Genomic DNA, 23,330 nt, shown 5'->3' with positions numbered 1-23,330 from the left:
TCGTAAAAATAAACCTGATCCTTATCTAGTTATTTTGTGAAACCATAGCGGAATCAGTGAATTATGAAACAGTGTGCCCCAAATCCGTCCACTATGACTAGAACATAACTATTTGTCTATCGCTAGTTCAGTGACTCGAATCTCTTGACTCCACGATCTAGACCAGAAATAAAATTCAGTGATTTTAATTTGAACTAAATTTGATTAATAATTTCGTAATGTAAATACAGGACCTGGGATAAGTCCAGAGACCTAGCTCCATTGAGATATCGTATAGTAGAATGGAAATATGTTCCCAATGTTTGGGACTGGATTCAATATTTTAAATCTCGAGAAATTTTGAATTTTCATACGAAATGCGTCAAGTGACGAAATGAAAAATATATATAATGTGAAGCAACTATCTTTGTCTGTATTTAAGACAAACGACTAACTACTCTCATGGACGCCAATCATAGTGTATAAAGAGAGTTGATAAAGGAGTTATTATCGACGTGAGAAAAGGACTCATAAAATTGTCGAAATCTTCCCTCTTGGGATAGAGACTCAATAAAAATGCTGCCAAAGTTTTTTTTAAAATGATTAACCAATTCTTTCCTTCTTCTTTCTCATTGATATGTACTCGATTCGTACTGAATCTTAAATATGTTCAAGGTAAACCTTTGTTTTTTCTTTTTTCTCTCTCTCCTTCTTTCGTTTTGTCGATTTTTTCACGTAATTCAACTCTTAATGTATATACAAAGAGAAATGTGTTATTCGATATTGTTGAAAGTAACAGATTCCTGTGCATGCCTATGAACCATATTATTATTATATTTTTTTATTTCATGTATAAAACTTTTTCCTGTTATGTCAAACTAAGTTTTCTTGGAATGTAATAAATGTCTATAGAAATGTAGTTAGGTTAGTTTAATTCAACTAAATGCAACCTGAAGTATACATTGTCCTGTATGAATGTGAGTGTGAGTGAAATGTAGGTTTAGTATTAAGTGCACCAGTTCTTTTGACATATATGTGTGACTTACTGTAATTACTGGTAGTTGACAATTAAAGTCTTGAAAGGTCAATACTAACTCAATTTAAGTTGGCTCTATAAAGGAAGCAAAAAGGACAGAAATAGCCTGAACGAACGATCATCATGGGAGAACTTCGAAAGTCAAAATCTTCGACAAACATGTGTGTTACTTTGATTTTTTTTGTTTTTCTCTATGGTCAATTCTAGCATACCGTTAACTTCATCATTTATACTTTAAATACTGGATACTAGTCAAGAACTTTCGGAAATACTGAATAAACTGTCAAATTAAACTTTCTCATCTATCTCAGAGCTAGATTGGGATAATTCGGTAGTTGGGGTTAAATGGATCTAGGTCTGGGGGGTATGGGTTAACATGTGTCTACCTTTGATCACCTTAATACCAAATACTCACCCAATAGCTATTGGAAATAATACCAATTCGATAATTATTCACTTTCCTTTACCATATTTCTCAAAAATATCCAGTAACAGTTTCCCTCTTTCCTCATCTTCTTACTTTCCCTCTTTTTCTCTCCTCCTATCCCATCTTCGTCTTCTTTTCTTTACTTCTATTTTTAATAAAACTGAAAAGGGGATCGTGACTGGGAATTCTATATATAATGAACAAGGTCGTGTATTCATTTTATTTTATTTTATTTTTCTTCAGAAGTCCGATGTAAAAGTTTTCTCATTTTGGTTGAACCTTGTATGTTCGAAAGTAAGAAATGGATAATGTATTCCTATATAATTAGACATAAGCTGATAGCTTCATGAATATCCCCACCAGGGGTCAAAGATTCCCACTCACGACTTATTCCATGCATCTGATTTTCACGATACAGGGCTTCCCCCTCTCGTTACGAGCGGAGCTTTGTTTTGTTTTGTTTATTTATTTATTGCTCTTTCTTTCTTTTTTTCCTTTTTCCCTTTTCACCTTTATCTACTGCAGCGCTACACGTCTTAACTTTACCCGTACCGATGTTACCCTTTAAGCTCCCTTTTTTATTCCTGCTACACGCGGCCCTTCCATTCGGAAGATTAATAATGAAGTGAAGTCAAAAGAGGAAGTGGTGGAAGCTTTTTCCACGCGTTTTGAGTACTGGCGTAGAATGCAACAATATTATCCGACTGTCGGAGCATGGGTGCTTCTTTATTGTAAACATAAAATACGTAGTTTCTTTCAATGGCGTTGTAAACTCGCACGTGAAGAGGACCGTCAGTTACACTTTTTTTTACCGTGCTCTTTGTGAACTTTGGGCGGCCCCACTGTCACTTTTGAATCACGCCAGTATTCACGACCTTAAATCTCGGATGCGACAGATTGACTCTCACGCCTCTCTTCAAGCTTATTTTTAGAGGACTTCTATCATTTTTTCCGGAGGAAACCTCTTCCCTGTATCAAGTGGACCTCCTGTTACGACAACGGCGTTCGACCTTCATCGACTCTCTTGTTTTGGCGGATGGCACTACTACTACAGATTCGCTTAAATATTACAGGAATTCACTCAGTACTATAACGTATTTGCGGGTGCTCAGCCTATGGATTATACTTCAGCACCAGAATTTTTGTCCGCAATACCCCACAAGTTGACCGCACGTGACGGTCAATATTTGATGCGTCCAATTACAGAGAATGAAATATCTTCTGTTCTTCGACGTGCCAAGGGTCGCAGCGCACCAGGGGCTGATGGTTTGAGCATTTCCTTTTACCAACGTTATTGGCCTATTCTCAGTGCGACTCTTGTATCGATCTTTAACTCTTTGTTGTCGGGGGAAATTTTTTCCCATAATACTGATTTCGTTGTGCTCATCCCGAAATCCTCTACTGCACGCGTGGTTACTGATTACCGACCCATTTCCTTATTACCAGTAGACCTTAAATTATTCACGAAGGTTCTTGCAACCAGAGTACGTCCTATTATTCAACGATATCTCCGTTCTTTTCAGGCGGCGCTTCATGAGACGCATAACATATACACCCTTCGCTCTCTCCGGGGTCTTTTCGCATATTTTCATTCTCGTCATGTTCCCGTAGGAGCCCTAGCAGTTGATCTGGCTAAGGATTATGACAGCGTGGATCATGGTTTCCTTCGCTTAACGATTGAAACGTGAGGCTTTCCGTCAAGTAGTTTCCAACCTTTACGCTACAGAGAATTTCCGTATTTAAATTAATGGCCATTTATCCCCCGTTATTTCGTTACAGCGTGGCTTGCGTCAGGGGTGCTGCCTCTCCACCACGTTATTCGCTTTAGTTTTAGACCCGCTCCTTAATCGTTTGGCAACGTTGTCTCCTTGTGGACCTTTTTTTTTCGCAGCCAAAACATCTTTGGATTTGCCGACGATCTGACCATTACCGGAGTGGATTCTGTTGCTCTCCAGAGAGTTTTTCCTGTTTTACAGCGATATTCTCGTTGCTCTGGCCTTCATTATAACAACAGCAAAACTCACGTGTTACAGTTTAATGGCTTTCAGTTATCTGTGAACGCTCCTGGTACTCGTGTCTGCCGCATGTCACTTCCTTAACAATCGTAGGCATTCCCTTTACGTCACACCCTACCCCGCAGTATGACGAGATTTGGTCCCCACTTTTAACACAGGTCTGTTTTATTCCCAGCGTTTTCGTCGGCTCCATTTATTACACTGTATTCAATTTATCAATATTTTTGTTGCAACCAAACTGTGGTACCGGGCGCGAGTTGTTTCTTTGGCATATCTGGCGCGGTTTTTATTTCCGTATTCCGCGTACCGCGCTTTATCTGCCACGTTCCCTTGGTGGGTTAGGATTAGTTAATATCCGCTTAAAATGCCAAACTTTCTACATGTTAGATTCCTACACTGTGCTCACTTCTGCAGCTTCTTTCACTCATAACTGGATCAGTTGTATCTGGCCGAATTATGAGCATCCTTTGAATCCCCCTTTTATATAATTTGCAGCCCAGTGTCCGGCGTATGTCCAGACTTTCATCCGCTATTGGATCTATTCAGGGATGATCATAAACCCCACCTTCACACCTCACGTTCGTTATACTGTGCCCTCCTAACTTTAACTTATCCTCAGACGCGGCTGCGCGTAGTACATCATTTTCCACAAGTCATTTGGCAGCAAGCATGGGTTAATATTTCTGCCTCTGTACTACCTTCGTACATGCAAGTCACCTGGTTCCAGGTCGTACATCAGCTTATTCCTACTAGCGCGCGCTTATTTGATATTCAACGTGTCCCTGATGCGTCGTGTGATAACTGCAAGCATAAGGACACATTGGCTCATCGTTATACTGAATGCGTTGGAGCTCCCACTATTCGCCATGATTTACAGGAATTGTTAGGACGTATTACTAGCCGTCCTCCATCTCAGTTTACAGTGGAGCACTTGGTATTTCCTGATTTTCGTTTTTCCCCTTACACTAAACATCAGGCAGTGCTCTTTCTTGTTGCATGCACTGTTACATATTTCCAGCGATGTGCCCTTGTTGGATGCGTGCACTCATTTTGACTTTCTGAGACGTCTTTACTCCCCGAAGCTGGACCGGCAATATTTCAGCCGGTTTTAGAAGAGGTCTTGCAATAAACTCTTCGCTTACTTTCGAATGAGTATAGTCGCACTATTATTATTATTTATATTATTATTATTATTATTATTATTATTATTATTTTATTATTATTATTTTATTATTATTATTACTTCTTTTTATAATGTGTTGATTAAGTTGAATTACCGTATTGTTAATGATGTTCTAGGTTAATTTTTCTGCAAGGACTAATTCCGTTGTTTGCTAGTTATGTATTAGGCAGTTATGTACAACAAAACTTCAGTGGTTAGAGTTGTAGCTTTTCTAATCTGGCGCTCCGGGTTCGATTCCCACCTTCGCCGTTTAACCTTTTTAAATGTTTCATTTACAAGGCTGAGCTCCAGTTTGATGCTGCTAAATGAAAGATAATCTCCAGTGGAAAAATTCAGTGATGAAGTAATCCGAAAAATAAAGAAGGAAAATGAATGGAGAAAACGAATTACAGAGTTAATTCTGTGAATGGTTCTATATTTGATATTATCCGTTAATTTCGTGCATTTTTAAGGTGTTTATTGACACTATATTCTCCCCTTTTCTCTTTGTGTCTCAATGTGTAAAAATTCACAAATATTATACAAATCATGAACCCTCAGTTATATTTGCAAGTTAACGGCAAATAGGCCTACTTTAATATGGATAAGTTCTCCAACTCGTATGAGTGTTATCGAATTTTGCATTTTTAATATTTACAAATAAATTGCTAATAGTTAGTATTTTCAAAAATTATTTAACGAATAATGAAATCAACAATTTCTTCTTTCGAAGTAGTATTACGTATGAATCATTACCACCGGAACCTAGGAGTTCACGCCCTGTTAGACCCTCAAAATTTTCATTCGGGGTTGGGTTCTTCCTCCCAAATGATCCATCCATACTTTTAATTGATTTGCAGGTAAAACTACTGTTAGTAGTTTCAAAACTCAGCGCAAAGCTTTGAGTTAATTTAAAAAAATAACTTACCATATATACCGTGTAATCTCTCCGTATATTATTTGATACGCTGATATGTATAGTTATTTGAACTAAGTAAAGTTGTTTACATAATCCTCATTTTAGTTAATTATAAGATTAACTAAGTCCCCCGACTGTTAACTTCTCATCAACGCCTCTGGTATCCGTTTATTTTTTCAAATGTCTGTGTATAGCTTTGTATGTGCATCATACAAACAAGCAGTACTGTGAGTACAAGTATCCAAATACTACCTTTTGTCATTTCGTCGGCCAGCGTTTCGCTCCACTTCTACACAAAAATACTCCTTACGATTTGTGCTTTTAACAGATGAGGCAACTTCACGCTGCTATGCTAGCTACTACCAGGCGTAATTAATCTTGGAGCAGGCGCTAGTTGGGTTGCCTAACTCACGGACTTTGTACATCAAGAATTGCTGTGGCCCGCTGTACATGATTGTTATGGTATCTGTGAAACTGGCTTTTTTAAAGCATATACGTAGTTCCTCAGATTGCTTCACTCGATAGTCTCTCAGCCCAAGTGATCCTCCCACATTCCAAATCTCCCTTTTTAATATCAAATTTTCACTGAACTATGTGACTAATGTTATTAGAAAACTTCAGTTCCAAAAGTCTCATTAGCACACGTATCACCTGTTCTTCCGCTATTCTAACAGCTCATTTTAGAAAGCTCGATAAAAACTATTTAACTACTGTATATCACCTTCATTACGATAACAGTTTCAAGGTTCTTTTCTCTCAATTACACTTAAGCACTAAAAGAAATGAATTGTAACGTACATGCATTGTTACCTTGTTTATTTCTCCTGTATTCTAATTGCACATACATTTTTCTTTTCTTAAAATCTCTGACCTCTTTTCATTACATTAGGTGTACGAATCAATAAAAACTCGTCGTCAATATTGGTTCGGGGTCAGAAAGAATGACGAATCAAGAGAGACAGTTTGGGGAGCTAAGATAAGAGACCGAGAGCGGTGCCAAGAAGAGTAGCCACCAAGTTTATCGTTCAGAAGTAGATTCAGAAATGTGGAAGAATAGAATATCTTAAACCGAGGGCAAACTGACCGGACCAGATCATCGTTCTCAATCTCGGAAGACCTGAGTTTGATCCCGGTGGGATTTCATGTGATTCGGATCCCACGTTAAATTATAGTTCTACTTTTCATATAGTTTCGTTACTAAATGGGAAGCTAAACTCAATTAAATCAAACACCATCGTTCCCAATCCCTGACCCTAACAGCACAATTACATAGCAGGCATATGCGTATAATGTTCCCGCAGGTACATGGGAATGTGTCCATTATGTGCCTTAAATACTTCTGAGAAAGAAATCACATGGATGGCAAGTGATAGTCACAGTCTATGTCCGCCCCTAGGCACATGCCTAACGTGTACCAGGGGAACGTGCCTAGTATACCGTAAGCGTCAATAAACCACAAAATTACTCCCCCAAAACGTTAAATCGCCTATATGCGTAATGTGTGGTGAGTCTAAAGGTGAGTCTAAACAACACTTTAAACAAGTAAAAGAATGTAGGGCTACCCTAGGATGGGCACGAACCACCAACCTTTGGATTACTAGCCGCGTACTCTTCCGACTTAGCCACAGAGGCGATGAAAAAAAATGTCGCTTGTAGAGGAATACATTGTTGAGGTCTTTAGCATTCGGCTAATCAGAGTGCTCCTTTAACCGTATATATTCGACTATAACCGTTTGGGATCAGATAAAATCTGCTCGCCATGTAATTTTATAACAAATTGAGGAGTATCTATTTATTTTATTTCATGGTTCTTTCATATTTACTTTCAAACAGGGCCGGCGCTAGGAGTTTTGCCGCCCTGGGCGGTACTTTCACATGCCGCCTCTTTAACCCGCAACATTATTTTGACAGAAAACGTTTAAGTGTCACGAAAAACTAGGATGCCCTGTTTAAAAACATGTATGAAATGTAAAAGTAAACAAAAAATTGAACTACCTCTCTTGAATGATTACGTAATATTTAAATGACTCCATATATAACACAATATTCAGTATGCTCGATTTCGCTGTATACCTGTGATATACAGCAGCGCATACAGAAAATATTTTTTAAAAAATGCTTTAGTCACAACTAAGAATTTTAATTTTTAAACTTATTTTATATCAAAAGGTGTTTCCAATAGAGTTGGTTGATTAAGTTGATTTTTAGTTTAGCGTCCCTTTCGCCAGCGAGGCTATATGAAACGTGCACCTACTGATTAACGTGGACTCCGAACCACATGAGCTCCCGCCGGGAATCGAACCCGGGTCTCCCACGCCAAAGGTGTTTCCAATAGAGTATGGAGCATGAAAATAATAGTGAATCAGCTATTACGGCAAAATTAAGTGATTAGCCTAAGCCTTATGATGTACTAGAACACAATAGTGATACATGAATTTAACATACCTTAATTGAAAGAAACTTTTCTTGCTTAGATATGAGCAAATTTCTGTATAACATTCGCGTATTCCAATGTTTGAGCCAATTCGTGTTGTATTGATATCATCGCTAGGCCACTCAAGCGTGTTTCAGACATGGAAGACGTAGATAGTTTTTAATAAGCTTAAGTTTCGAAAACCTTCTTTCTCCACTTGCCACGGTTACCGGTAAGGTTAACAAAATCCTAAGTGCAACACTAACATTGGGAGTAAAGTCATGTTCCTTAATTAATTTTAAAGTTTCCTTTGTTGAACTTTTACGCTTAACTATAGCTGATAACACTTTTAATTCGTCTTTCAAATCACTAGAGTTAATATCTTTCGATTCTTCGTGTGTTAAAATGCCGGCAAGTTTAGTACCTTTTCAGACAAAAGTTCAGGTGACATATCTTTAAGATTACTTATATCGTAATGAAAATCGAAATACTCGGATGATGTTTTAGTTGCTCAAACTTTTCTCTTAAAGCTAACACAATCACGTCTAGAACTTTGAAATAAAAATCGCTCTTGTATCTTGTTTGTGGATCTTCAATAGCTTCATCCTCTGCCTCGTACTGAAATTGTCTCTTCCTCTTTCGACTTCAAGCTTGCACTGTATTACCTATCCGTGGGTCTTCCATGTCTAATGCTGATGACAACTCCATCATATCAACTAAGTAAGATGGAAACTTTTCATCATTTCTGTTCCTCTCAAAGTATTCAGGTATATTGTCAAGAAACCCCAAGTGCATCCAACACACGAGAATCAACGCTTTGGAGACTTTTAATTACTATGTTTATGTGGAGTAAAACATCATACCAAATAACTAGTGAGTAAAGGAAAGGAAAGTTATGCAGCTGGTTTGCTTTACACAGAGCATCGAAGAGGGACCATTCTATCTGTTCTATTGCCGTTACTTATTTGAAGTAAGGCATCATAAACTTTTCCTGTTTGATACGAGGGACTCGTATCTGAATGGAGTCGGAGCATCAATTCGGCTCTCGCATCTTGTGGTGCTCAATGGTTTTAAAGTGAGACTGCTAATATGTTCCTTTAGTATGGACTAATGTTGAACCGATGCAGAAAAAAATTCTAACTTTTTAGCTATACAAAAAATGGAACAGCGTACTAAAATGTTGTGGCTGCATCATTAACGACAAGGTTTAGTGAGTTGAGTTGATTTTGAGTTTTACGTCCCGTTCAGCAGCGAGGCTATATGAGACGTGGACCTACTGATTAACGTGGAATCCGAACCACATGAGCTCCTGGCGTGAATCGAACCCGGGCCTCCCACGCCAAAGGCGCGTACGCTAACCGCTTAGCCACGGAGGAGCTCACGACAAGCTTTAGTGAATGACTACTGCAAAGAATATAGAAGACTCGGGAATTTATTTCTAAAATTCTCTTCTGAATACCTGAATGTTTGCTTTTCATATTGGAATCATTGTCATATCCTTGGCTCCTTATGTCTTCGATAGGAATGTTAATTTCCTTTATATGTTTAATTATTACTTCTGTCAGTCCTAGACTAGTGATGTGTGTTACCGCTGCGAAACCAAGAAAGTGTTCTCAAATTTTTACAGGGCATTCTCCATTACTGTATGTAATTTGTACATGAACGATTATTGTCATTTGCTCGGTACCAGAAATATCTGGCGTACAGTCTAGTACAGGGTGCGGCACGAAAAACCGGCCCGTAAAGTGAACACATAAAATGAAATGTAATGTATTGAATATGACTACTCACCTTCACAGCAGCCTTCACAGCAGTTGCTGAAAGTGTCCTCCGCCCACTTCAACACACATGTGAGCACGATTGAGGAGATTCATATATACCCTTGTCAGTTCTTGTGTTGTAATGCTATTGGTGACATCCTGGATGCTGGTCTTGAGTTCTTCAATTGTGTGTGGATTTGTTTCGTATACTCTTCCCTTTAACAGTCCCCATAAGTAAAAGTCACACGTGGACAAGTCTGGTGACCGAGGAGGCCACAAGCCTTTGCTGATTGTCCTCTCTGGTGTAAACATCTCATGCACAAGGGACAATGATGCAGCTGATGTGTGGCATGTTACTCCGTCCTGCTGAAAGTAACATAACTGACGCTCCTCTTGGGTCAAGTGTGTATAAAACTCCTCCAGGATTCCCATATACACGTCACTGTTCACTGTCGTCTCAAAGAATATGGGCCCAATAACGCGTGTGGCGGAAATGGCACACCAAACACCAATCTTCTCATCATGCAAGGGTACCTGGTGGATTGCGTGTGGATTTTCTGTCGACCAATACCGGTTGTTTTGGGAATTTACGTACCCAGACAGGTGGAACCACGCCTCGTCACTCATGATGAGCATTAGTGGATCCAAGAAACCACTGGCAACATTGCTCAACAGCCATGAACAGAAATGCACCCTCTTCTGCAGGTCAGGCTCCTTCAGTTCTTGCACAACACTTATCCGGTACAGTTTTAACTTCAGTCCTCTTAAAGCACGTCTGCAACTTCTCTCACTCGCATGAACCTGTTGACTCAATCTCCTGGTTGACTTTCGAGGACTTCTGGTCATTATCTCCTCCACCTGCATCTTTAATTCAGGTGTGCAGACAGATGGTCGTCTGTTCCTGGGAGCATTTTGAACCGATCCTGTACGCCGCCATTTTTCAATCAATTCCTGAATGGTGCTTTTTGCTGGCACAGAACGTCCTGGAAATTTTTCCCGAAACAAATTCTTTGTTTTCACAAAAGATCCAGTGAGAATGAACCCTTCAACAATGACAACACGCTCGGGTATCGAATACGGCATTATCGCAAACTGACACTCACCCGGCTTAACACAACGAGGCCTTTTTTTCAACTGGTTTCGACAAGTTTCACTGGCTGCGGCTGCACGTGACTGCTGCAGGTCACGTAAGTCGACCCGACCTCGACACGCCATCTCTTGGTAGGAAGGTAGATTATTTAAGCGTTGCCAAAAACACAATATACCAGAATATTACGACGGGCCGGTTTTACGTGCCGCACCCTGTATTATACTATAATATTTTGCAATTCTCAACAGAGACAGCATTTTACTTTTTATTTGTTCACTACGAATCTGAATGATTCCAGTTTGGACAGCTTTTCCTAAGTAATGGTGGTATTTGTTTGGTCCTCCAATGGCTCTCAAGTAGGAGTGTACCTTTTGCATACTTGGAGTGGTGCGTTAGAACATTGTTGAGTAGAAAAACATATAAAATATACCTTGATAATCTTATCCACCCTAACTGAAAATCTTATCTACGTCGCTGCAAGGGAAATATTGAACGATACCTGTTTGATAATTGAAAATGAGGAAAAGTGCTCCGAATTTCCTGAGTGAGTAATTTCCTAATGTGAGTGAAGTAAGTTCAATTATATTCTCAGATGAACACAGTTTTATTTTTCCATGTGGGCCCATTACGAAGCATTATATTTTGATGGTATTCTTTTCCTTTTCAATTTTTGCCATCCATTAGACTTGCCGCCCTGGGCGGTGGCACGGCTCGACCCCCCCTCGCGCCGGCCCTGCTTTCAAATGATCGGCGACAGTTGCCATTTAATAAAGTTGATGCGTTTGTTGCTTCTAGTACACAATCGCTTAGAAAAAGAAGCAAAAAATGCATTAAATGTGGGAGATTAATTTAGAACACCTAAGTGGCGAATGCCTAGTACATCTTGTGCTCTTAGAGTATCTGAAACAATATGTACTGTACCTAAAGGAACTACCTAGAACATGACAGATATATGTTCTAAGTGACGACATAAAAACAAATGACTGTTAGAGTGCGAAACTGAGCGAGGTATATAAATGCTATATTTGTGGTACATAGTTGCAAATATCAATTAGGTGCAACAAGTACCTAAAACAGTAGGTAGCTGAAGTACATACTTAGCACATGAATATCATATGTGCCGAGTGTCGAGTACCTAAAAAGTAGCTGGTACACCTAAATAGCACATGCCTAGCACATCTTGTGCTGTTAGAGTGACAAGGGAACATCTTACGAGATTGATAGTAGCTTTGCCCAATCAAACAATGAGCAATCGATACAGGAGTGAAGAAAATTGAGAAATCCAAAGTTTTACGGGCCGACACCCAGAGACACAGGAGATACAGATACAGGGGAAAGAAGGATTTAGAATCATGTGAAGAAAGTAATCCAAAAGATACATTGAGTTGATTTTAAGTTTAACGTCCTGTTCAGCAGCAAGTCCATATGAGACGTGGACCTACTGATTCACGTGGAATCCGAACCACATGAACTCCCGCCGGGAATCGAACCCGGGTCTCCCACACCAAAGGCGCGTACGCTAACCGCTTAGACATGGAGGAGCTCAAAAGATGCATTCACACAGAAAGAACTTCAATATTATTAAAGTAATCAAAATGTCATTTACACAACAGGATAGTAAGCAAACATTGTAACCATTGACATGCTGAATAACATCATATGTAATGCAGTGTTGTCAACTGAGCACAAAATGAAGTTTTGTTAAATAGCACGGAACATAAATTATAACATCTAGCAAATCTAATTATCAGTAGAACCATACCTGTAACGTTTTGATGTACAGTATTGCCAAAGTTTGAGGATAGGGCTATATAGTAGTAGAAAATTGATCGATCTGGGCCAGCATTGAACAGTATTGAACAGCATTGGCCAACTCAGAAGCCCCTGGGAAATTGAGCACCTTACACCGTGAACCCACGGTCTTTTACGACCTCCATTTTAGGGGTGAATTTGTTCCCTTTTATGAGCACTTTTTAGGGGGTGTATTCATTCTCGTTTATGAGCATATTTTTAAGGGTGAACTCGTTCCCTTTTATGAGCATATTTTCCAACCCCTACGAACACAGCACAGCAGAGCAGATAACACATGAGAGTACGTAACATAACAAGGGTATACTCGTTCTCTTTTATGAGCACATTTTAAGGGTGAACTCATTCCCTTTTATGATCACTTTTCAACCCTTATTTTAACATAGCAGATAACACATAAGATTACGAACACATAGAAGAGCAGATAACACATAAGACTACGTAACACACAGCAGAGCAGATAACACATAAGAATACGTAACATAACAAGGGTGTACTCGTTCTCTTTTATGAGCACTTTTTTCAACCCCTATTTTAACATAGCAGATAACACATAAGACTACGTAACATAGCAGGGGTGTACTCGTTCTCTTTTATGAGCACTTTTTCAACTCCTATTTTAACATAACAGAAATGATAAAAGACTATGGCTTATTTTTCAACCCTTATAAGACTATGTAACATAGCAGGGGTGTACTCATTCCAACCCTTATTTTAACATAACAGAAATAGCAGACAATGAGCAAAGATTACAATCGAACACCCACGGTCCACAGATAGTCATTTTAGAGGGTGTATTCATTCATTCTCTTTGATGACCTTTTTTCCACCCCTAATTGAAATGACATAGCAGAGCAGATAATACATAAGATTTGTTTCCTTTTATGAGCACTTTTTAGGGGGTGTACTCGTTCTCTTTTATGATTACTTTTTCAACCCCTATTTGAACATTTTAACATAGCAGAAATTTATGAACACATTCTCCACCCCTATTTAACGTAGCACTGATTTCGTTCCCAACCCTAATTTAACATAGCAGAAATGACACAAGCATGTCCTCAAACTACTGACCATCGTGAACAAAGGTCAAACTCAAAAACAAAACAACATATCGAGCTGCCGTTTCCACATTTAGTAATTGGTCATCAGGTACTACATGTCTCAAAATTAGTGGCCATCGAGGTCAAAGTCAAAATACTTAAAACCCAATAACTCGAAAACGGAGCCACATATTGAGGTGTTGTTTCCATATTGAACAATTGGTCATCAGGTACTACATGTCTCAAAATTAGTGGCCATCAAGGTCAAAGGGCAAAATACTTAAAACCCAAGAACTCGAAAGCGGAGTCACATATTGAGGTGGTGTTTCCACATTTAGTAATAGGTCATCAAAGACCACATGTCCCTAAAGTGATGACCATCGAGGTCAAAGGTCAAAATACTTAAAACCCAATAACTCGAAAATTGATCCACATATTGAGGTGGTGTATCCACATTTAACAATTGGTCATCAACAACTACAAGTTCCAAAATAATGACCATCGAGGTCAATGGTCAAAATACTTAAAACCCAATAACTCGAAAATTGATCCACATATTGAGGTGGTGTATCCACATTTAATAATTGGTCATCAACAACTACAAGTTCCAAAATAATGACCATCGAGGTCAGAGGTCAAAATACTTAAAACCTAATAACTGGAAAATGGATCCACATATTGAGGTGGTGTTTCCACATTTAGTAATGGGTCATCAAAGACCACATGTCCCAAAAGTGTTGACCATAGAGATCAAAGGTCAAAATACTTAAAACCTAATAACTCAAAAACGGATCCACATATTGAGGTGCTGTTTCCAAATCTAGTAATAGATCATCAACTAGTACAAGTTAAAAAAGTATTAACTATCGAGGTCAAAGGTCAAATATTTAAGCCTTAATAACTTGTAAACAGCGTGTCGGATAAATTTGTGTGACCTATTCAGATTTATACCAAGCAGAAAAAGTGAAGAATGAATAAATTTGAGTGGCTTATTTGCTATTGTACTAACGAGGAATGCCATTTTGTACTACTCAAATAAACGAAAGAATAAATTTGTACTAACATAAGAAAAGCGAAAAAGGCTCATTTTAATTAAACGAATCAATAAATTGATACGAACCATAATTAGCGAAGAAGGACCATTTTAACTAACTCAGACTTATATACCATTTTGTACTACTCCAATAAATGAAGAAGTATTCAGTTTTGTACCAACTAGAAAAAAAGACCGAAGGAGGACCATGTTAACTATTTAAATAAACATAGGAATAAATTTGTACACCGAGGAAAAGCAAAGAAATAGCATTTTAACTAAGAATTTTCTACCTTTTTATGGCATTCAAATAAACGAAGGAATACATTTAGATAGAGTATTTAGTTTTGTACCAACCAGAAAAATGAATAAAGTTTGGGAGGTCTATTATCTTTTGCACCAACTGGAAAAGTGAAGAAGAGCCACTTCAACTATCTTAGAATTTTATATCATTAGGTACAGTTTAAACAAACGAGAAATGACAATTTTAACTAGCTCAGAATTTATGTAACAAAAGAACAAATTTGAATGTTCTGTTTTTGTATCAAACCAGAAAGAACCTAAGAAGGACCATTTTAACAAGTTCGAAATATCTGTACTTTTTCGTGCTATTCAAGTGAAGGAAAGAAATAATTTGTGTCCTCAACTTTTTATACTAATGAGAAAAAATGAAAGTTCAATTTAACTAGCTGAGTATTTTATACCATCTTGTAGTATTTAAATATACGAAGAAATAAATTTGAGTGACCTATTCAATTTTGTACCAACAAGAAGTGCCGTATTTGACTGGCTCAGAATCTTATACATTTTGTACTATTTAAACAAACGAAGGGATAAATTTGAGCGGTCTATTTTCTTCTGTGCTAACCTTAAAAAAGGCGAAGAAGGGCTATTTTAACTAGCTGAGTTTTTTATGTCATTTTATACTACTCAAATTAACGGTGGAGTATTTAGTTTTTTACCAACGAGAAAAAAGCAGAGAAATACCGTTTTAACAATCTGAGTATATTGTACTATTTTGGGGTATTCAAATAAACGAAGGAATAAATTTGAGTGACCTATTTTTTGTGTCAATCGTAAAAAGGACCATTTTGACGAACTCAGAATCAATTAAACGAAGTAGTGCATTTGAGTGAGCTATTTTTGTAACAACAAGGGAGAAACAGAACAAGGGTCATTTTAACTAGCTGAGTATTTTATGCCATTTTGTATTATTTCAACAAACAAAGGAATAAATTTGTATGAGCCGGAAAAAGCAAAAAGGACCATTTTATATCATTTTGAACTAGTCAAATAAACAAAGGAATAGAGAAAAACCGAAGAAGGATCATTTTAACTAGCTGAGTATTTTATACCATTTTGTACTACTGAAATAAACGATAGAATAAAATTGTACTAACCAGAAAATGCGAAGAAGGCCCATTTTAACTAGTTCTATATTTCTGTACAATTTTGTACTATCCCAAATAAACGAAAGAAGGGCCATTTTATAGTTTTTGTACCATTAAAAAACTGAGGATAACTTGAGTAGTCTAAGTTTTTGTACTCATTCGAAGAAAAGTAAAGATGATACATTTTAACTAGCTCAGCTTTTTTATACCTAATGTTGCCATTTAAATATGGGTGTTCTAACCATTTATAACAGGCTTAGATTTTTATGTCTTTTTTATAATATTTGTACCAAACAGAAAAAGCTACACAAATAAACAAAGGAATAAATTTGTAATAACCACAAAAGCGAAGAAAGACCATTTGAGTGACCTATTGAATTTTTTACCAACGAGAAATCTCATTTCCAGGCCATGTTTTACTATTTAAACAAACGAAGGGATAAATTCGAGAAAGCGAACATGGACTCATTTTGTAATACTCAAATTTGGATGGATTATTCAGTTTTGTACCAAGCAGAAAAAAGGAAAGAATTAACACTTTGTACTAATCAGGTATTTTTCAACCCCTATTCGAAAATGCCAGATAACACAAGATTACGAACACACAGAAGAGCAGATAACACATAGCAGAGGCTACTTAACATAGCAAGGGTGAACTCGTTCTCTTTTATGAGCATATTTTCCAACCCCTATTTTAACATAGCGGAAATGACACAAGCATAATCCTTTTCGTATTTTAAAAAAAATAATCCAATACAGTCGCTTACTAAACTGGCAGGCGACGATTGTGAACACACTGATATGCAGTTTGAATCTCGTAAGTCAAATAAGACACCCCAACATATGTGCACGGCCCGGCCACATACCAGTAGTACCAGTAAAACACCCAGAAACATTCTGTGTGTAAATAAGATTTTGAGTTAAAAAAGCTTAAAATTATGAGAGCAAGCTAACATTATGTAGTTATAATTTACAGCTCTCAATCTTATACCCTTGGAGTTATTAAATAATAAATGCGAAAGGTTTAGCACCCGTTTAAAATTGAAAATATATCTAATTAAATGATTGTAGAATATAAATTTGACATAATATTAAAACTGTAATTCAACAATGTGCAAACAGATAAAACTAATCTTAACAAGCATGTATTTCTGCTCAATAAATGAAATAGAACGCTGGCGCCATCTATGAACAACAAAAGTTAATTTGTAAAAAAAGAACGAAAATAACAAAATTTTGGACTGATATTTACCTAGCAAAACAACATTATATCGAATTTGTAAATATATGCTTCAAAATACAATGTCAAGTCTCAACTTTTTAGCACCCCTCATTTTAGTATTTTGAAAATTCAAAAAATCGACACGCCCTCATGTTGTACTATTTAAAGAAACAAAGGAATCAATTTGTGTGACGTATTCACTTTTGCAACAAGCAGAAAAAGGAAACAACTAACATTTTGTACTAATCAAATTTGGGTGGTATATTTAGTTTTGTCCATTCTTTAACTAGCTCAAACAAACGAAAGAATAAATTTGAGTGGCTTAAGCAAAGAAGGTCAATTTATACCTTTTTGTGCTATTAAATTTGAGTGACCTACTCAATTTTGTACCACGTAGAAAAAATTTTGTTTGCAATTAAAACAGCGGAGAAGGTCTATTTATGTACATTTTGTACTACTCAAATTCCACTATCTGTACCAACCAGAGAAAAACAAAGAAAGACCATATTCTGCTACTCAAACAAACGAAGGAATAAATTTGTTTGACCTATTCACTTTTATAGTAAGCAGAAAAAGCCCCAACCACGAAAAAGAAGGGAAGAAGGTCCATTATAACAAGCTCGGTATTTTTATACCATTTTGTATTGCTCTAATAAATTTGGGTAGTCTATTTCATTTTTGTAACAATCAGAAGAAAAGCTCAGAATTTTATAACCTTTGTGAGGGATTAAAATAGTTGTGGTGCTACATTTTGTATATTTTTGTGTCATCCAGAGAACAATTTAAATTGCCTCTCCCGTCATTAAGTATGGCTCATAAAATATTTGAACGTGAGATTTAACAAACTAGAGTTGTGTCATAATTTTGTAGAACAGACTCCATAGCAATTAGCGTAGTAAAGAAAAGTGACGAATGACGACGAATCATATTTTTTATATGTCTTCGCTTTTCTGGTCAGTACAAATTTATACCTTTGTTTACTTGATTAGTACAAAGTGTTAATTCTTTCCTTTTTTCTGCTTGGTACAAAACTGAATAATCCATCCAAATTTGAGTATTACAAAATGAGTCCATGTTCGCTTTCTCGAATTTATCCCTTCGTTTGTTTAAATAGTAAAACATGGCCTGGAAATGAGATTTCTCGTTGGTAAAAAATTCAATAGGTCACTCAAATGGTCTTTCTTCGCTTTTGTGGTTATTACAAATTTATTTCTTTGTTTATTTGTGTAGCTTTTTCTGTTTGGTACAAATATTATAAAAAAGACATAAAAATCTAAGCCTGTTATAAATGGTCAGAACACCCATATTTAAATGGCAACATTAGGTATAAAAAAGCTGAGCTAGTTAAAATGTATCATCTTTACTTTTCTTCGAATGAGTACAAAAACTTAGACTACTCAAGTTATCCTCAGTTTTTTAATGGTACAAAAACTATAAAATGGCCTTTCTTTCGTTTATTTGGGATAGTACAAAATTGTACAGAAATATAGAACTAGTTAAAATGGGCCTTCTTTGCATTTTCTGGTTAGTACAATTTTATTCTATTGTTTATTTCAGTAGTACAAAATGGTATAAAATACTCAGCTAGTTAAAATGATCCTTCTTCGGTTTTTCTCTATTCCTTTGTTTATTTGACTAGTTCAAAATGATATAAAATGGTCCTTTTTGCTTTTTCCGGCTCATACAAATTTATTCCTTTGTTTGTTGAAATAATACAAAATGGCATAAAATACTCAGCTAGTTAAAATGACCCTTGTTCTGTTTCTCCCTTGTTGCTACAAAAATAGCTCACCCAAATGCACTACTTCGTTTAATTGATTTTGAGTTCGTCAAAATGGTCCTTTTTACGTTTGACACAAAAAATAGGTCACTCAAATTTATTCCTTCGTTTATTTGAATACCCCAAGATAGTACAATATACTCAGATTGTTAAAACGGTATTTCTCTGCTTTTTTCTCGTTGGTAAAAAACTAAATGCTCCACCGTTAATTTGAGTAGTATAAAATGACATAAAAAACTCAGCTAGTTAAAATAGCCCTTCTTCGCCTTTTTTAAGGTTAGCACAGAAGAAAATAGACCGCTCAAATTTATCCCTTCGTTTGTTTAAATAGTACAAAATGTATAAGATTCTGAGCCAGTCAAATACGGCACTTCTTGTTGGTACAAAATTGAATAGGTCACTCAAATTTATTTCTTCGTATATTTAAATACTACAAGATGATATAAAATACTCAGCTAGTTAAATTGAACTTTCATTTTCTCTCATTAGTATAAAAAGTTGAGGACACAAATTATTTCTTTCCTTCACTTGAATAGCACGAAAAAGTACATATATTTTGAACTTGTAAAAATGGTCCTTCTTAGGTTCTTTCTGGTTTGATACAAAAACAGAACATTCAAATTTGTTCTTTTGTTATATAAATTCTGAGCTAGTTAAAATTGTCATTTCTCGTTTGTTTAAACAGTACCTAATGATATAAAATTCTAAGATAGTTGAAGTGGCTCTTCTTCACTTTTCCAGTTGGTGCAAAAGATAATAGACCTCCCAAATTTTATTCATTTTTCTGGTTGGTACAAAACTAAATACTCTATCCAAATGTATTTCTTCGTTTATTTGAATGCCATAAAAAGGTAGAAAATTCTTAGTTAAAATGCTATTTCTTTGCTTTTCCTCGGTATACAAATTTATTCCTATGTTTATTTAAATAGTTAACATGGTCCTCCTTCGGTCTTTTTTTCTAGTTGGTACAAAACTGAATACTTCTTCATTTATTGGAGTAGTACAAAATGATATAAAAGTCTGAGTTAGTTAAAATAGTTCTTCTTCGCTTTTTATGGTTCGTATCAATTTATTGATTCGTTTAATTAAAATGAGCCTTTTTCGCTTTTCTTATGTTAGTACAAATTTATTCTTTCGTTTATTTGAGTAGTACAAAATGGCATTCCTCGTTAGTACAATAGCAAATAAGCCACTCAAATTTATTCATTCTTCACTTTTTCTGCTTGGTATAAAACTGCATAGGTCACACAAATTTATCCGACACGCTGTTTACAAGTTATTAAGGCTTAAATATTTGACCTCTGACCTCGATAGTTAGTATTTTTTTAACTTGTACTAGTTGATGATCTATTACTAGATTTGGAAACAGCACCTCAATATGTGGATCCGTTTTTGAGTTATTAGGTTTTAAGTATTTTGACCTTTGATCTCTATGGTCAACACTTTTGGGACATGTGGTCTTTGATGACCCATTACTAAATGTAGAAACACCACCTCAATATGTGGATCCATTTTCCAGTTATTAGGTTTTAAGTATTTTGACCTCTGACCTCGATGGTCATTATTTTGGAACTTGTAGTTGTTGATGACCAATTATTAAATGTGGATACACCACCTCAATATGTGGATCAATTTTCGAGTTATTGGGTTTTAAGTATTTTGACCTTTGACCTCGATGGTCATTATTTTGGAACTTGTAGTTGTTGATGACCAATTGTTAAATGTGGATACACCACCTCAATATGTGGATCAATTTTCGAGTTATTGGGTTTTAAGTATTTTGACCTTTGACCTCGATGGTCAACACTTTAGGGACATGTGGTCTTTGACGACCTATTACTAAATGTGGAAACACCATCTCAATATGTGACTCCGCTTTCGAGTTATTAGGTTTTAAGTATTTTGACCTTTGGCCTTGATGGTCATTAATTTTGGAACTTGTAGTAGTTGATGGCCTATTACTAAATGTGGAAACAGCACCTCAATATGTTACTCCGTTTTCGAGTTATTAGGTTTTAAGTATTTTGCCCTTTGACCTTGATGACCACTAATTTTGAAGCATGTAGTACCTGATGACCATTTGCTAAATGTGGAAACAACACCTCAATATGTGGCTCCGTTTTCGAGTTATTGGGTTTTAAGTATTTTGACCTTTGAACTCGATGGCCACTAATTTTGGGACATGTAGTACCTGATGACCAATTACTAAATGTGGAAACGGCAGCTCGATACGTTGTTTTGTTTTTGAGTTTGACCTTTGTTCACGATGGTCAGTAGTTTGAGGCCATGCTTGTGTCATTTCTCCTATGTTTAATTAGGGTTGGGAACGAAATCAGTGCTACGTTAAAATAGGGGTGGAGAATGTGTTCATAAATTTCTGCTATGTTAAAATGTTCAAATAGGGGTTGAAAAAGTAATCATAAAAGAGAACGAGTACACCCCCTAAAAAGTGCTCATAAAAGGAAACGAATCTTATGTATTATTTGCTCTGCTATGTCATTTCAATTAGGGGTGGAAAAAAGGTCATCAAAGAGAATGAATGAATACACCCTCTAAAATGACTATCTGTGGACCGTGGGTGTTCGATTGTAATCTTTGCTCATTGTCTGCTATTTCTGTTATGTTAAAATAAGGGTTGGAATGAGTACACCCCTGCTATGTTACATAGTCTTATAAGGGTTGAAAAATAAGCCATAGTCTTTTATCATTTCTGTTATGTTAAAATAGGAGTTGAAAAAGTGCTCATAAAAGAGAACGAGTACACCCCTGCTATGTTACGTAGTCTTATGTATTATCTGCTATGTTAAAATAGGGGTTGAAAAAAGTGCTCATAAAAGGGAACGAGTTCACTCCTAAAATGGAGGTCATAAAAGGGAACGAGTTCACCCCTGCTTTATGTATTATCTGCTATGTTCCAATAGGGGTTGAAAAAGTGATCATAAAAGAGAACGAATACACCCTTGCTATGTTATGTGTTATCTGCTCTTCTATGTGTTCGTAATTTCTGCTATGTTAAAATAGGGGTTGGAAAATATGCTCATAAAAGAGAACGAGTATACCCTTGCTATGTTATGTGTTATCTGCTCTGCTGCGTGTTACGTAGTCTTATGTGTTGTCTGCTATGTTAAAATAGGGGTTGAAAAATATGCTTATAAAAGAGAACGAGTACACCCTTGCTATGTTACGTACTCTTATGTGTTATCTGCTCTGCTGTGTGTTACGTAGTCTTATGTGTTATCTGCTCTTCTATGTGTTCGTAATCTTATGTGTTATCTGCTATGTTAAAATAAGGGTTGAAAAGTGATCATAAAAGGGAACGAGTTCACCCTTAAAATGTGCTCATAAAAGAGAACGAGTATACCCTTGTTATGTTACGCACTCTTATGTGTTATCTGCTCTGCTGTGCTGTGTTCGTAGGGGTTGGAAAATATGCTCATAAAAGGGAACGAGTTCACCCTTAAAAATATGCTCATAAACGAGATGAATACACCCCCTAAAAAGTGCTCATAAAAGGGAACAAATTCACCCCTAAAATGGAGGTCGTAAAAGACCGTGGGTTCACGGTGTAAGGTGCTCAATTTCCCAGGGGCTCCTGAGTTGGCCAATGCTGTTCAATACTGTTCAATGCTGGCCCAGATCGATCCATTTTCTACTAGTCTATATGAATCCCTATATGAATTTTGGATGTAGAAGTGTATATACAGTACACGATTCGAACAAGTTAAAACCAAAATATGAGACCACAAGAATATAATCACTGAAGTACGAAGATAAGGGAGAATGCCAGGGAGAAAGGCGTATACATGTCAGCTTTGTTAGGTGTGCACACTGTACGAAATGCTTCTGCTTATCTCACACCCTCATTACGAAACTACATGTGAACTGTTGGCAGTAAGACAATACTCTATAAGCAAATACGTGAGCTACATTTTACGCCTTTATTGTAATTATTGTACACAATATCAGGAATATCCTGGTTTACAAATATACTTTCTGTACGTTTATCACTCTTTTCAAGCGACTCTCTCCTCATAGGAACCAACATACTGCGGAGCGCTTTATCAAACAGCAACACTGCAAAACTGACTACCAAAAATGAGTTAGATAATACGATATTTAGAGCATCAGAAGAATGAGCCTGCTAACCAATTGTCAATCCAAAAGCATGAATCATTTTAGTTTTGTGTGTTATGTTTGACACTATTCTGATTTCCCATTTGAGAAAAACTGCTTCGACACTGTGCTTCGTCCCTT

The sequence above is a fragment of the Thermobia domestica genome, chromosome 8, assembly GCF_964235325.1.
Source record: "Thermobia domestica chromosome 8, izTheDome1.hap1.1, whole genome shotgun sequence".
Taxonomy (NCBI): domain Eukaryota; kingdom Metazoa; phylum Arthropoda; class Insecta; order Zygentoma; family Lepismatidae; genus Thermobia; species Thermobia domestica.
The sequence above is the reverse complement of the archived record's forward strand: the minus strand, read 5'-3'. Positions refer to the sequence as shown.